Below are 17,480 nucleotides of genomic sequence, written 5' to 3'. Positions count from 1 at the left end.
ATATTGGTCTGTAATTCTCTGTTTTGGTGGTGTCTTTGCCTGGTTTTTGTATCAGGGTGATGGTGGCTGCATAGAAAGTGTCTGGGAATATTCCTTCTTTTCAATCTTCTGGAAGAGTTTGGAAAGGACTGGTATGAGTTCTTTTTTGTGTGTGTGTTAAAATTCCCCGGTGAAGCTGTCCACTACTGGACTTTTATTTGTAGGGAATTTTTTTTTATTGTTTATTCGATTTCATTCCTAGTGATCAGTTTGTTCAAGTGGTCAGTTTCTTCTTGATTCAGACTTGGTGGTCTGTATGTTTCCAGAAACTTGTCCATCTCCTCTAGGTTATCCATTTTTTTCCATGTAGTTTTTCATGATATTCTCATATGATATTCAGTATTTCTATGTTATTTGATGTAATTTCTCCATTTTCCTTTCTTATTTTGCAAATTTGTGTTCTCTCTTTTTTCTTCTTTGTGAGTTTGGCCAGAAGTTTGTCGATTTAATTTACTCTTTCAAAAAACTAGCTTTTGGTTTGAATATTTTTTTATTTTTTTAATCTCTATTTTTTTTATTTCCTCCCTGATCTTTAATGTTTCCTTCCTTCTGCTGACTTTTGGGTGTTTTTGCTCTTCTGTTTCTAGTTCTTTTAACTGGTGGGTTAGATTGTATATTTGATATTGTTCTTATTTGAGGAAGGCCTGTATCGCCCTAAACTTTCCTCTTAGCACTGCTTTTGCTGCGTCCCAAAAGTTTTGTGTGGTTGTGCTTTCATTTTCATTTGTCTCAAGGTATTCTTTAATTTCAGCTTTGATTTCATCATTGACCCATTGGTTTTTTAATAGCACGTTGTTTAATCTCTATGCTTTCCTTTTTTTCTCTTTTGTTTCTCCTTAGTTGATTTCTAGTTTCAATGGCATTGTTGTCAGTAAAGTTGCTTGAGATAATTTCTATGTTCTTAAAATTGTTGAGGCTTATTTTGTGACCAAGTACATGATCAATCCTAGAAAATGTTCCACACGCACTTAAAAAGAATATATATCCTATTTTAGGGTGTTGTAATGCTCTGAAAATATCCACTAAATCTAATTTTTCTATTGTATCATTTAATTTCTCTGTTGCCTTCTTTATTTTCTGTCTGGAAGATCTGTCTAGTGATGTTAATGTGGTGTTAAAATTTCTGACAATGATTGTATTCCCATCAATTTCCCCCTTTATCTTTGTTAGTAGTTGTTTTATGTACTTAGGTGCTCATGTTGGGTGCATATATACTAATGATTGTAATATCCTCATCTTGTATTGCTCCCTTAATCATTATAAAATGTCTTTATTTATCTTTCTTTATGGCCCTTGTTTAAAGTCTATTTTGTCTCAAATCAGTACTGTTACATCTGCTTTTTTGGCATTTCCAGTTGCATGGAATATCCTTTTCCGTCCATTCACTCTCAATCTATATGTGTCCTTCTCCCTAAAGTGTGTCTCTTGTATGCAGTGTATTGAAGGTTCTTGCTTTATTATCCAGTCTGCCACTCTGTCTTTTGACTGGAGGATTTAGTCCATCATTTACAATAATTAATGATAGATGAGTGTTTATTGCTATTTTGAACTTATTTTTGCAGTTGATTTGGTATTTCTTCTTTGTTCCTTTCTTCTTCCTTTTGTGGTATGGTAACTTTGTTTTGTATCATCTTGGATTGTATTTAGTTTTTGTGACTCACTTGTAAGTTTTTGGCTTGTGGTTACACTTTTTTGTAAGTTTGTTAACCAATTACTGTAACTGTGTGTACTAAACAGATAGAAATGTAATCTCAAACCCATCCTATGGAGAATACAATATTTAAAAAAAAAGAAGAAGGAAGAAAAAATACTCTATATTTTCTTGCTTCCCTCTCCCACTCAATGATTTAGATATCTTCTTTTACAGTTTCATGTTTATTCTATTTGTAATTCATGGTAGTTATCACCTTTCCAGTTATGAGTTCTCATTCCTGTAGCATCCTGCTTCTTTTCTATTTAGAGTAGACCTTTCAATATTTTTTTGCATGGGTTTAGTGTTGCTAAAGTCTTTTAGTTTTTGCTTCTCTGTGAAATTCTTTATCTCTCCTTCTATTCTAAAGGATAGCCTTGCTGGAGAAAGTATCCTAGGCTGCATCCTTTTTTTCATTAAGAACTTTGAATATATCTTGCCACTTCCTTCTGGCCTATAGTTTTTCTGTAGAGAAATCAGCTGAGAGCCTTCTGTTGTAACTCACTCTTTGTTTTTCTCTTGCTGCCTTTAGGATCATTTCTTTATCCTTCAGTCTGGCCATCTTGATTATGATATGTCTTGGTGTGGGTCTCTTTAGGCTCTTCCTGTTTGGGAACCTCTGAGCCTCCTGTGCTTGGGTGTCTGAATCCTTCTTTAGGTTTGGGAAGTTTTCAGTCATGATTTCTTTAAATACCTTTTCCATCCCCTTTGTTCTTTCTTCCCCTTCTGGAACCCCTATTATGCATAGATTGGCATGCTTTATATTATCAGATAGGTTCCTTATATTGCTTTCATTGTTATATATTTGTTTTTCTCTCAGCTGTTCTGATTGGGTGCTTTCTGTTGTCCTGTGTTCTAGGTCACTTATTCGTTCCTCTGCATTATCTAGCCTGATTTTTACAGCCTTTAGGTCAGATCTCATTTCAGCCAATTAATTTACCAATTCTAATTGGCTCTTCTTTATAGCTACTATTTTGTTTTTGACATATTTTATGTCTCTAAACACTATCTCTTTTAGTTCCTTCAGTAATTTGATCACTTCTTTTTTGAAATCTTGATCTAGTAGGCCATCAATGTCTATTTCATTGATCATTCTTTCAGGGGATTTCTCTTGCTCTTTTAATTGGGAATACTTCTGCTTTTTCATACTGCTCATATCTCTCTGGCACTGTGGCTTAAGGAGTATCAGTTATCTATTGTGGTCCTTAAAGGAGTTTATTTATTTATCTATCTAAAGCCTATGTGGAAATAAAACTTAAAAACGAGAGAGAGAGAGAATTTTAAAAAAATGGAGGAAAAGAAGGTTTGAAAACAGTGTATAATCAACAATAGAAGAGCAAGTAGAAGCAGAATAGCAGTCGAGTTGAGATGTCTTTTTAAAGCCTTAATAAAATGAAGAAAAATATCAAGACACAATATTTAAAACCTGTGAATAATCAATAACAGATCAAAACCAAGAGAATTAAAAATGAAATGAGAACTGTAAATGTATAGAACTATTTAAAAACTAAGGATTAAAAAGGTAACAGAAAATAAAACAGGTATAAAAAGATTTAAAAAACAAAGATGCATTCTCCTAGAGACTCTTAATGGTTTTATTGAGAGGTCTTTGTGTCTTTGCCCTGTTTCACAAAATCAGCTTGCTCTCTTGGCCCCCTCGTCTGTGCTACTCACAGTGTCCGTCAGCAAGAATATCGTGCACCTCCAACACTGGGTCAGGTGCTGCTCTCCTTCGTGGTGGGCAGGTGGGTTACTCCCCCTCCAGAAGCCACAGTCAGTGCTGTGCCAGTTGCTCCATAGGTGGGCTCAGCTTCAAGAATAACAGCTTTATGTAGGTATAATTCACATACCATAAAATGCAGCATTTGAAAGTGTGCATTAGTGTTTTAAGTACATTTCAGGGCTTTGTAAACATCACTCCCAAAAGGAACTGGTACCCTTTAGTAAGTCAGTCCCTAACCTTCCTTTTCCCTTAGCCCCCAGCAGCTACCACTCTACTTTCTGCCTCTATGGATTTGCCTGTTCTGGGCATTTCATATAAGTAGAACCGTACAGTATGCTGCCTTATTTGATTGTCATCTTTCATTTAGTGTGACGTAGTCTAGACTCATCCATGGTGTAGCATATATCAGTACCCAAATTCCTTTTTGTGTTCAAATAATATGCCATTGTTATAAATACTCCACATTGCTTATCCATCCATCAGTTGATGATGAATAATTCTGCTGTAAATGCTCATGGACAAGTTTTTGTGTGAACACATATTTTCAGTTCTCTTGAGGATATATCAGAAAATGGAATTGCTGGGATTTATTCTACTTTTAAAATTTTGAGGAATTGCTAAAGTAGTTTTTATAGTGACTGCACCATTTTATATTTCCAGTAGTAATGTATGAGGAGTCCAGTTTCTCCACATCCTAATCAACACTTTATTACTGGGTTTATAGATACATATTTATATATCCTATATCATATATATTTGTCATCCTTGTTGGTATGAAGTGGCATGTCATTGTGCTTTTGATTCTGTTTCCCTAATGCCTACTGATGTTGAACATCTTTTTATGTGCTTATTTCCCATTCGTATGTTTTTTTGGAGAAACATCTATTTAAATTCTTTGCCCATTTTAATTGTATTTGTCTTTGTATTGTCACGTTTTAAGTCTTCTTTGTCTATTCTGGATAAAAGTCCCTTATCAGGGAAAATATTGGAAATAATTTCATCCATCCTGTGGATTGTCTTCTTACTTTCTTGATGAAGCCCTTTGAAGCACAGAAGTTTTTAATTTTACTGAAGTCCAGTTTACTTGATTTTTTTCTTTTGTTGTTTGTGCTTTTGGTGTCATATATTACAAGTATTTGTAATCCAAAGTCCTGAAGATTTTCTCATTGTTCATTTTCTAAAAGTTTTATATTTTCAGGTCTGTGATTTATTTTCAGTTAACTTTCATAAATGGTGTTAAGATAAAAGTTCAGTTTTCTTTCTTTCCAGGTGTATGTGCAGGCGTTCCAGCATCATTTTTCTAAAGATTATTTTTTCCCCATTGGATTGTCATGGCACCTTTGTCAAAAATTATTTGGCTACGTGTAAGAGATTGTTTATGGACTCTCAGTTCTTTTCTCTCAATCTATTTGTCTGTCCTATATGCAAGTACCACACTGTGTGGGTTAGTTTTGTTAGTGAGTTTTGAATTTGGAAACTTGAAATCTTTGTTCTTTTTCAAGATTGTTTTGACTATTCTGGGTATCTTGCATTTCCATATTAGTTTTAGGATCAGCTTGTTCATTTCTGCCAAAAAGCCAGAGTTGCATTGCATCTATAGGTCATTTTGAGGACAATGGCCATCCTAACAATAATAAGGCTTCTGATCCATGAACACAGAAGAGCTTTCCATTTATTTTAGGTCATTTTTAACTTCTATCAGTAGTATTTTAGTTTTCTATATACATGTTTCAGACATTTTTCTCAGTATTCCACATATTTTTCTTAATATTCCTAAGTATTTTATTTTTTTTGATGCTATTGTAAATGAAAATGTTTCCTTCATTTTATTTTTACATTATTCTCTGCTGTTGTATAGAAATATAATTACTTTTTTATATATTGATTTGTGTCTTACAATTTTGGTCAGACTGGGTTGTTAAATATAATAGGAATTTTTTTCTTTACTCTCTTTATTTTCCTTTGTCAATTCCTTGTGATTTTAATATATAATATCATGTCATCTGGAATCAAAACAGTTTTATTTCTTTCTTTCTAATCTAGATGCTTTATTTTCTTTGTTTGCTTTGACTTGAACCTCTAGTACAATGTTGATTGTGTGAGGAAATATTTCAGTCTTTCAACATTATGTATGATCTTTGCTCCAGGTTTTTCATAGTTGTTCTCTGTCAAATTGAGGAAGTTCTCTTCTATTTCTAGTTTTTATACATTTTTTCTATTAATATGGCATATTACATGAATTGACTTTTGTATGTTGAACTCCCTTTGCATACCTGGATATATCCCACTTAATTGTGGTCTATTTTATATGTTACTGGATTGGATTTGCTTGTATTCTGTTGAGGATTTTTGCATTTATATTCATAAGAGATAGTCTTTAGTTTTCTTGTGATGCCTTTGTCTGGTTTTGGTATCAGTGTGTACTAGTATCATTGAATAAATTGGGAAGTGTTCCCAACTCTTTATTTTTAGATGAGATTGTGAAGCATTGTTTTCTTTTTTTTGTTTGTTTTTTCTTTAAGTAGTTGATGGAATTCACCAGCAAAGCCATACGGGCCTAGCATTTCCTTGTAGGAATGTTTTGGATTACTATTTTCATCACTAATTACTGTAGGATTATTTGAGTTTTCTATTTCTCCTTGAATTAGCTTCAGTCATTTATGTCCTTCTAGGAATTTATCAATTTCATCTAAATTATCTCATTTATTGGCTATATAATTATCCACAATATTCCCTTATATTACTTGTTATCTTTGTAAGGGCAGTAGTGACATCCTTCCTTTCATTTCTCATTTTAGTAATTTGAATCCTCTCTTTTTTTTAATACTAGCTAAAAATTTGTCAATTTTGTTGATCTTTTCAAAGAAGCAACTTTTCTTTTTGTTTATTATTCTCTGTTGTTCATCTATTCTCTATTCCATTTATTTCTGCCTTTAGTATTTTGATTAGAATGTTTAATTCATTTACATTAATGTAATTTCTTATCAGGTTGAAGGTACATCTGCTATCTGCTTTCTATATGTCTTTTTTTATCCATTCCTCTATTACTACACTTTTTTGTTTAAAGTAGGCATTTTCAAGTGTTCCATTTTAATTTGTTATTTATTTTATCTTTTTTCCTCCTCCTCCTCCTTCTCTTCCTCCTCCTTACTTCTCCTCCATTGCCCAGAAGATTATAATTAACATCTTGTTTTAAAGCAATCTAGTTCACATGAATGCCAACTTCATTTCAGTAGTGCACCAAAACTTTGCTTTGGTATCAATCTTTTCCCTCCCCCTCCTCATGCTGTCACTGTCTTACAAATTACACCTTTATGCATTTATAAGCACATCTACACAGTTTCATAAGTATTGTTTTATGCAGTTGTCCTTTACATCAAATACAACCAAGCATTTACATGTAATACTCGATTTATACTGTTTTATTTTTTTACTCATGTAGTAGTGATCTTTATTTTTCAGGTGAGTGTCCTTTCATTTACACCTGCTGGATTATCCTTAGTATTTCTTGTAGGGCAGGCCTGTTAGCAATGGATTCTTTCAGATTTTGATTTTGTAGCAGTGTCTTAATTTCTCCTTTAATTTTTTTAAAGAATCATTTTGCTGGCTATAAAATACTTGGTGACAGTCTTTTCCTTTTATCACTTTGACGATACCGTCCTACTGCCTTCTAGTCTCCATGGTTTTTGATGAGAAATCAACTGTCTTACTGAGGAGCCTTTCTATATGTTGAGCCACATTACTCTTTCTGCTGTCAAGATCCTTTGTTCTTCTGTTTTGACACACTGAGTCTGATGTGCCTATTTTAGATGTCTCTATGTTTATACCACGTGGAGTTTGTTGAGCTGCTGGGATGTACAAATTAATGTTTTCATCAAATTTGTGAAGTTTTCAGCTATTATTTCTTTATTTATTCTTTCTGCCCCTTTTATTCTCTCCTACCTTCTGGCGCTCCCATTATGTGTGTATTGGTATTGTTGATGGTGTCCCACCTATCTCTGACACAGTGTTCATTTTTTTTCATTCCTTTTTCTTTCTGATCCACAGACTGCATAATCTCAGTAGTTTTAATTTAACTGACTTTTTCTTCAACAAGTTCATATCTACAGAGAAACCTCTTATTGAAGTTTACATTTTAGTCATTATATTTGTATTTCTAGAATTTCTGGTTGGTTTTAAAATATAAATTTTATTTATTGATATTCTCTGTACAATGAGATGTTCACATAATTTAATTCTTTAGGCATGGTTTCTGTTAGTTTTTTGAACATATGTGTAATTGCTTATTTATGTCTTTGTCTAGTAAGTCCAGTGTCTGGGCTTCCTCAGGGAGTTTCTATTGACTACTTTTTCCCCTGTTATGGCCAAACTATTCTGTTTCTTCATACATTTTGTAATTTTCTTTTGAAAGCTGGACATTTAAAATATTACATTGTGGCAGATCTGAAAGCCAGATTTTCCTCATCTCAAGGGTTTATTGTTGCTTCCATTGTCATTGCTGCTGCAGCTATTTATTTAGTTACTTTCCTGAACAAATTCTGTAAAGTCTGTATCCTTTATCATGCATGGCCATGAGATCAGTGTGTGTGAAGAATGCCTAGTTGTCATCACTATAATAATGATTGGACAGTGATTTCTTTCAATGCCTGGAGCCAATCATTTGAGCTGTTGCCCGATGGCTGTGTGTCTGCGTGCTGAGGGATGCCCTCAGCAACGGCAGGCAGTCTGCAGCTCTTCCATAGCCTTTAGTTCTTGCTTATGCAGAACCTCAAGTTCAGCCAGAGTTGAAGGCTTAAGATTATCTCAGATTTTCCTTGCCCTGTGCCACACATGTGTACGGCCTTCTACAATTCTCAGAATTTTTTGGAGCTTTTTAACCCTACCTTCACCCCCAGAACGTCTCATTACCCAATTTTGCCTTCTAAATTTCCTAGTCAGCATCTAGTTAGCCTCTACTGGTACCATTGCCTCAGGCAGTTGTAATGTTAAATACTCACTGCTGATTGTTTTCCACAAACACTCTGGGGACAGGCTGTTGCACAGCATGAGTTTGTGAAAGGTCAAATAGTGACAGCTCTCTGGGGGCGGATTTTTTGGGTAACTTTAAATCACTTCTGCCCCTACCTTGATTGTGAGACTATTGCTTTTAAAGGCCACCATTTAGGTGTGGATACAGGGATGGGGTAGATCAAGTTACAATACCACAAAACTCACTATCTTTATGGAGATTTAGCTGTTTTTTTTTCTCAAATAAAGACTCCCTGGATTGCTGGAAGTCTTGGTTTAATTTCCAGAGTTCTACAGAGGTTAATTTTGACAAATTTTGCCATTGTCATTGCTTCATAGAGGAGTAAGTTTTCCAAGATATTTCCTCAGATATTCTAGAAGTGTATCCCATTTGCATTTGTGTTTAACTGAGTTACTTGCAAGACTAACTAATTCTATAGCTCCAGCCCCATTCACATAAGAGTCCACCTGCATGGCTTCTCCTACAGGGAGCAGTGTGCAACCTGTTGTCAGATTGTTGTTTTTCTTATTAAAGTGTAGGGGTATTTAAAAATATGCTCATGAATAGCCTTTTGTCATTTTTACAAGTTATGAAACTTCCACTAGTCTGTGGCTATTTTTTCCCCTCACTTTTCGTTGCTTTGATGAAATTCTCACTTTTAAGAATTTTCAGTATAGCAGTTTGTGGATGCTGATCACACGGGTGAGGCATTTAACTACTGTCTAAACCTCAGTCTTTGCTCTGATTCACTGTCTAAAGCATCTGAACACATCTACTGAACACCGTATACCAATGGATGCTGGCAGCCCTAATTAAAAAAATGCTTTTTAAGTAAAGCAAAAAAATATTAACTTTGACACTGGAAAAGACAAATCTCAAATTTCCTTGCTGATCTTGCTTTCTGTGATCATGAGCTACATCATGTTTTTAGAGCCGACAGGCATATTAAGCTACTGATTTTATTTCATCGGATTTTAGAATACAGAACACATTTCAGACCCACTTATAGCACCATATGTGTATCTTTAAGGATATGTACATATGATGATGTCTTTATTATAAGTACCTTATTTTAAGTACCTACTGCTCTGCACCTCATTAAGGAAAGCTTGAAACTGCAGTACTTAAATTTTTCATATCACCATCATCCCATAGCATCTCTTTTGCACTTAGATGTTGTGTGGCAGAGTATTCTTCTGCTCCCTAGAAATGATCAATTTTGAAGGGGAAAAAAAACCCTCCTCAAATAAATATACTTCAAATCACACACTTATCTGAACAATGGCCACCATTTTAGTCCACACCAATCCATCTACTCATACTGACTCAGAGTCCTCAACATAGACAATCCACCCCCTGAAGTCAGGATCCTCAGCACACGTTCTATCCCCTCCCCATTCCTTGTTGATTCTGACATACTTTTGTCCAATGCGTCCTGCCCCGTCTCTTCGCTGCCTGACTGCAGTTTTTAATTTTTACCTTTGAGTTCCAGGCTGCGCCTAGTGATTTCCAGAAAAACACCAGACACCTGGCTCATCAGGAGGGGTGGGGAGGATTTCAGAAAGCTGTTAACCTAACTTACTTGCAGATAAGTGAGTGGCTATTGTGAGCAATCCTTCTAGATATCTGCCATGCCGACTGCATCCACCCCAGCAAAATAACGTAGCTCCTCCAACCACCTCTGCCTCCATTCATCTGGGTTTCTGCTTTCAGTGACACTCAGATGCTGCTGATGGGCATTATATATATATATATATTTTAATTGAAGTATAGTCAGTTACAATGTGTCAATTTCTGATGTACAGCACAATGTTCCAGTCCTCCATATTCACATATATATGTATGAATTCCTTCTCATATTTTTTTACTTAAGTTTATTACAAGATATTAAATATTGTTCCCTGTGCTATATAGAAGAAATTTAGTTTTTTAAGCTATTTTTATATATAGTAGTTAATATTTGCAAATCTCAATCTCTAATGGGCATTTTTAAAGCCACATCTGGAACCCTTGTTGCAGAAGAGTCTGAGAAATATATTTTCAACCTCATAGCCTTTTGGTTAGGAAGTTGGAATAAAGGCTGAGCTGGCTCACCTTACTTGTCTGCCTTTATGAGTAAAGGGGTCTGGAGTTTCAAGGCCCAATGAAATGTCCCAGCCCTTCAGCAGCAAACTCTTAAAGCAACCAAAATGCTCCCATCTACCAGAGCATGACTTGTCCTTAGACACTGCTGGACATAACCACCGACGCTGTCTAAGGCATCGTCTTCATCTGGTGCACACTTTCTTTAGATGTGTAATATCCTGATTAACAGGACAACTGGTTTGGATTCCCAAGGTCACAGGCAGCCTTCTGCCTGACTTTGGTATATATGTGTTCATTAAAGAGTCCTCTCTCACATCAGCTAGAGCTGCCTGGTGTGTGGTTTGCCAGAGAATGTGGGTGCAGTGCTCCCCACCAAAGTCCTACCAGTTGTTTTATTGCAGGAAGAGAGAGAGCAAAAGAGACAGAACACGAAGTTCTTGTCCAGCCTCAAACACAGTCACCCCCGCCCAGGGCTCTTGCTCTGGGACACACAGAAGTGCAGGTTAGCAGCGATGTGGCCCCGGTGTACTCCAAAACATGGTGTGGTTGTACTGGGCTATCTGTGTCTTTCATGGGCCCTGCAAAGTTCTCGGCTTCGTGAAATGGGGAACTAAGGAACTCCCACCCATGGCTGTAGCTCCCAGGGTTTGCACCCTTACGGGTTTTGAGGATTTACTGGCAACTCATTCTTTTTCACCGGGTCATTTCTCGGTTACAGGGTAGTCCTGTGACTTCCTTATCAGAACTGCTCCATAAATTCGGGATTTAGAGAAAGATGCCATTTTAGCCTGTAAGTTCAAGTTCAGGGAGGAGGAGGAAGACAGCACAGATCAGAATTGCTGTTTTCCTTTTTTTATTATTGTTTTCATAAGGCATCTCCTGTTGTCAAATAGACACTGAGCAAATGAATGACTGTTACACTCCCATTTGAAGGATGAGGAAAATGACACTCAAGGAGAGGAGGCAAACTTCCTGAGGTTCCAAAGACAAAAAGGGATGAGCACAAAATAAGATCCCTGCAAATTTCTTGGCTGCCATCAGCCTTTATGTCAATGACAGAGTGCCGTGTGTAGTAGTAAAGTTGTAGCGTGCTTTCAAAAGGGTGCAGATGTCCTTGTTTTGTTGATACAATCACACTGTTTTGTCTGGGACTCTGAAAAAAGAGAAATGGGTTAGAAAATGTTGATTTCTCATCCTTGGTCCTTCCTCCCCCTCACAGATATGGACCCTTCCATCTGTAGCAGGAATAAGACAGCCCCAGCCTTCCTGTCTCATGAGATCAGTACTCATTCATTTCATTCCTGCCCACCTGTAGGAGATAAAGCACAGCGAGATTTTCATGTCCTGCTTCACTGATTCTTGTGAAATTAGGTGTTTGAAGATACAAACTCATGAAAGGAAGCTGCTTTTCTTAATATAAAGTGCAGTAATTTTCTTAGCAGAGAAGGAAATTGAGGATTTTCTTCATTGAAAAATCAATAGAGATTTCAAGAGCATCTGTATTTCTGATGCATAGATTAAAATGACAAAATCTAGAGGGATTACAGAAACACAAGGAAGATACCAAAAGTGTCTTTAAAGAGCTTTTCTAAGACTGGGCTTGTAAAGAGACTGTTAGTTGACAGAGACCCTCTTCTCACCTATAATCCCTCTCCTTAGGTTGGAAAGGGCCAGCGTTTCCCCTATGTGCAGTCCTGGTGCTTCAAGTGAGTAGTAGGGTAGGGCAGTGCTCATGGTGCTGCCTTCAGTTTGTCCATCGTAAGTAACCCCTGGCAGTCAGAGGGCGAGTGTGTTGCAATGACATGAACCATTCACCGTGCTCTCCGGGGTGTGTGCTCATCTCAGCTCATCCAGGCTCAGGTGATGGCAGAGCAGAGAGTGGTGGCAAGAGGTCAGCCATGAGTAGGAGGGAGCAACTGGAGTCAGCTGGGACCCAAGTGGCTAGGAGTTCCAGGTTGAATTCCCAGGATTTTCCACAGCTCATTCATTCAGCTAATACTTCTCCAGCATCAGTGATGTTCTGGTGTTTCCTTTGTAAACAGAACCATATCCCTGTCCTCATGAAGGTGACGTTCTAGTGGACATAAGAAATGATAAACGCAGAAGCAGATCCAGGTCAGGACACATGAGTGCTTTCTACTTTGGAGTGCACAAGGTGAGATCCTTTGGGAAGGAATGTATGATACAGGAAAATGTGGGGGAGAGAATGGACGTATCCCAGGTCTTATTTGGGTCCCTGGGATGCACCTCGTGAAGTGTGGGTCCTTGGTTTGCACAGGAACGAATCCAAGAGAGAGCCACAATTCAGTAAATGTAGATTTATTCAGATAGATATATACTCCACACACAGAGTGGGCTGTTTCAGAAGGCAAGAGAAAAGCCATGAGGCGTGGGGGTTGGGTGCTCCAGTTTAAATTAAAAGTAGATACACACTCCACAGACATAGTGTGAACTGTCTCCCTCAGCAGAGAGAGCAGCCACGAGGTGTGGTTGTTAGTTTTTATGCCCTCAGTATCTTCATATGCTAATAAGTGGGAGGAATATTCCAACCGCTTTAGGGAAGGTGTTGGGATTCCCAGAAATTGGGCCACCACTCACCCTTTAACCTTTTATGGTCAGCCTTGAACCTGTCCTGGCACCTGTGGGAGTGCCATTTAGCATCCTGCTGTATTTCAGTGAGTGTGTATTGAAGCTCAAGATCTACTGGGAGTTGACATTTCCACCGTCTCGGTGCTAATGACTGTGCCAATCTTTTAATGGCTGTGCCCGGCCCCCTTCCCTCCTGTCTCATGAAGGAGCTCTGGACTGATTGCACAATTGCAGAGCAGGGGACAGAGTGGAAAGAACTTTATAAGTGGAAGGTGGAAGGCAGTGTTGGTAGTAGAATTCTCAAGTGAATTATAAAGTAAGGGTCTTCTGTTTGCTGGGGGTACCTGGTCTCACATTAGGGAGCTGTGAGCCTTCGGGACTTCAGTGAGTGGGTGTCTCACTGTGTATACTGTGTTGCTTCTTAGGCGGCCCGAGGACAGTTGGCTTATAGGTGACCCATTCACTCAAGCAGGGGTCTTTTTGGGGATTTTCTGCACTTGAGGATAACATGGGTCACATGGGGGGGCAGGACCAGCCAGTCACAGCTTGGTCCACAGTCACCTAGTGCCCTCGCGGCTTTCATCCCATGGATGCGTCACCTCCCCCTCGATGGGGACAAGGTCACAAGTGGTGGGGCAGCTTCTCAGTGGCAAAGGCATTGCTCTCCAGACCCAACACTCAACAGCATGGACCCCTGGTGTTGGCCACAGTCTTGGCTAGATGAGGCTGTTGAGTAGCTGAGCTCATGAGACGTGGGTGCCATGCTTCCACTCTCACCAAGAGCTCTACTTTTGAAGGTTCTGGTCAGACAGCCATAAATACTCCCTAGCCCATAAACAAAGAACAGTCCCTTTCACTCGGGGAAGGGCACACAGAAGGAGAACGGATCATCCCGAGAGCAGGAGAGGCCAAATCAGTCCTGCCATCAGGGGTCTGACAGACAAGCCAGCTCAATTCCTCTTACTAGTTGTTTACTTGGAGGATCTGGGGTATTTGGGTGACTTGCAAGTGTCAGGAAATTGTACATGAGGGCTTTGTAGATTTTCTGGTCCAGTGTTAACTCACCCCATTGTAGCTGTTGTGCAAGGAAACAAAACTTGGTGGACAACAGGCCATGGCCTCTGCTCCCTGGTGGAGCCAGGAGATTACAATGTTAAGAACGACTGCGGGGGCATCATTTCTATGTTGAGAGGCCAGATGGCCTTACATATCTCTCATGCTGGATGTCTAAGTTGCAATGGGAAACTGGATTTCATCCAGCTCTCCAGCCAAAGAGGAGACCACAAGTGGCCTCCCCCACCAACTGTGAGCTCTTTGCCTCCACTGACAGCAGCATCTATAGCAAAAAGCTGGGCTACCACCTGCGTTTCCGTGTAAACATCCGAGTAGCCCCAGCAATGGCCTCGTGAGCAATGGTGTGCCCAAGGAAGCGCTGTGTGGGACAGAGGGAGGAGTGCCGGGGTCAGACACCGGGAGGGCAGGCAGGCAGTGAGGACATCTGTGCAACGCAGGTGCCATGGAACTGAGCCAAAGGGAGGCGGGTTTTGGAGCAGGGAGCCTGGGCAGTGCCGTGTTGTTTGTAAGAAGATCCTGGGCTCTGGATCCAAGAAGTCATTGGCTTGATTCCTGACCTCAACCCTCATCTTGGGCAAATGTTTGAAGCTTTCTGTGCCTCTGTTTCCTGGTGTCCCAAATGGGGACAATAGTAGCAATTACCTCTGAGAGGCAGGAGGGCCTTTATAGATGTCATTCCATTACGCTCACAGCAGCCCACGAGCACGGTGCTAGGTCCCCCATTTTACACGTGGCAGACGAGTAACCTTTTAATCAGTAATCACGCAGCTAAGATTGGTCATATTCAGGATTTGAATTTGATCCCTGTGTCCAGATAATTTCTATTCTCGCTCAGTATTACTGGAAATCTAGTAAAGTCACAACAAACACTGCTGGGAAGTGGGAGCTTGAAACATGTTTGACGTCTTCGCCATTGGGGAGTGTTGAGTTCACGTTCCTCGCAGCCCGTCCGAGGCCCCCTGCGTCTCCGGCTGCCCCTGGTGGGGTCTGCAGGGCTCTGGGCAGCTTCTCCTTGTTCTCTACCCCCAAGGATCTCTGCTCTCTACAGGTTGATTCTCAACCATGACTGCTCGGTAGAGCTATTGTCTAAAAACAAAAAAAGGTGGGGACGGTTCGGCTCAGTGGTAGAGCCGTGCTTAGCATGCAAGAGGTCCTGGGTTCAATTCCCAGTACCTCCATTAAAATAAATAAAGCTAACTATCCCCCCAAAAAAGGAAAAAAGTATTTAATAAACAATAAAGAGTACAAAGGCCCCACTCCAAGCTGGGGTGCACTATTTTTTAAAGGCTCCCAGATGCTTCCCATATGCAGGAGGGTGAAAGCTATCCCTATACACCTCTTGTGAGCTTGTCCACTCACACACATTAGCCTCTTGAAACTAGAAAACTACTTGGCTCAGCCTAGAACTTTCTCCCGAATTCTAGACTCTTATTTGCCTACTGCACATCTCTCCTGGAGCCCACAGGCACCCAGCCAGAACTGAATCAGTTGTCTCCTCTCATGACTTGCCCCTCTTCCTACCCTTCTTATTTCATGGAATGGCACTATAATTTAGACACTGCCAAAGCCAGAAAGCTGGCCGGCATCTTTGACCTCTTCCTGCCCTTCCATCACACCTGTGGCCAATCCGTCCACCTGCTGAAATGTTTTCTTCTCTCTCCTCCTGGCAGGGCCTCAGCAGGCCTTCACATGAACCTGCCAATAGGCCTCCCTGCCTCTATCTTGTCTCTTTCTAGATCACTTTGCTTGTCTCCTCTACCTTGGAGGCACACAGAGTCCTTTGTGATGTGCACCTGTGATCTCTCCACCTGGTTGCCTCATCTGCCTCCCACACCCTGTGCTCGCTTGTAGACTATTTGCAGTTCCTGGAAGGGACCTGGCTCTCTTTGGCCTCCCTCCTTTGCATGCGCAGCTCCCCAGGGAGAAATGGCCTTAACATTATAGGTTCACCTGATCAATTCTAGGGCATCTCAGAGCTCACCACAGTGGTTCCCTTCTCTGGGAGAGCCTTGGCTACAGTTCCGGCTCTCTGCCCCGAGCACTCTCTGCTGACTGTTCTCCAAGCCCTCTTAACACGCCTCCTCAGCCATCACTTTACAATGAGTCCTGTGCTCCTAGGAGCTCCCGGAATCAGGGACTGTGTCTTTCTCCTCTTTATTCTCAGAGCATTGTAGAGACTCAGATACAATGGTGGAGGGAACAGTGGTTATTCTGCAATTTCTCTAGAGTTGGGGCCTAGGGGTAACAGTCTGGTGGGAAGAAGGGCTTAGGGGATTTCCCCTGAAGCCACATTTTCAATTAACATTTCATGTTGTTTTTGTCTACTATTTGAAGTTACGAGTCTTAAAACAGAATGACGATTTCTAAAAATTACCCTACCGATGATTGAGGAAAATGGCAGTTTTCCGTATTTAAGAATATTATTTTAAGTTTGTGTGACTGGGGTGGTGGAAAATAGAAATGCAGGGGCTACTAAAGCATTTTCATCCCCTTCCCCACCCTCAGGTCCTTTGGACAGAAGAGACAGAGGGATTTGTCTTTCCTTCTACAAATTTTTATAGTTGACTCCCATTTTTTCACATGCGCCTTCATTATTGTGGCCTCCTTTTCATCACAGACTAGGTGCCCTTTTGTCTTGAACTAAGTCCCGGTCACTGCTCCCCCTTCCTGTTGGGATGTGCACAAAGAAGCATGGCTCTCATCCTAAAGTCAGAAAAAGGGTAGAAGAAGCAGGGAAACATTTGTTGAGGTGCCATCAGTGTTTGAGCAGTGTTTGAGCAAGGCATTTTACATAATTGGAAATGTAAATTTATTGCTGCCACTCCTGCTGCAAAATTAAAAAAATAAAACTATATATCTTTGTATCAACATTTCAGAGCTATGAAAAGATGATTTCTGAGTCATCTGTATTATTGCTTCTTTCCATCAGCTGAGATAATTCAGAGCTGCTGGTGCTTGCAGTCAGCAGCAGCAGGACAGTATGTTGTGAGCATGAATAACACTTGGGAAAAAAATGCCTTTACTAGGAGCATCTGAAAATGTCTCCAAATATAGATTTAATAAATTGAATCACAGATCTACAGAATGTTGGCACTGAAAAAGTCTGGAGGGAGCAGGTCAAACTCCTCTTTTTATAAATGGAAAAAAATGAGGTTCAGCTACCAATAGAAAGTGACATTTGTCTTTACAATGTAATAAGCTTCTAATAATCCCCATTATGAATTGTTCCCATTGTTTACAACTGAAGATGGGGGTAAAGCATATATTGGTGA

At 39.6% G+C, this 17,480-nt stretch overlaps 1 protein-coding gene across 13 annotated transcripts in view; it reads left to right on the top strand.

Annotated features, from left to right (window-relative positions):
* LOC140693335 (uncharacterized) overlaps positions 1-17,480 on the top strand; it is a 60,862-nt gene that overhangs the window by 22,889 nt on the left and 20,493 nt on the right. For 7 of the 13 annotated variants that reach the window (XR_012069074.1, XR_012069077.1, XR_012069073.1 and 4 more), the window contains one exon: positions 12,588-12,700. The exons of 5 other annotated variants lie outside the window; for them this stretch is intronic. The gene's annotated coding sequence lies outside the window, so the exon portion shown is untranslated. Of the gene's footprint in view, positions 1-9,952; positions 10,051-12,587; positions 12,701-17,480 lie in introns of those variants that run through there. One more of the 13 variants, XR_012069069.1, reaches the window with a different exon arrangement.

This window comes from Vicugna pacos, unplaced genomic scaffold (assembly GCF_048564905.1).
Source record: "Vicugna pacos unplaced genomic scaffold, VicPac4 scaffold_19, whole genome shotgun sequence".
NCBI lineage: Eukaryota > Metazoa > Chordata > Mammalia > Artiodactyla > Camelidae > Vicugna > Vicugna pacos.
The sequence above is the reverse complement of the archived record's forward strand: the minus strand, read 5'-3'. Positions and strand labels throughout refer to the sequence as shown.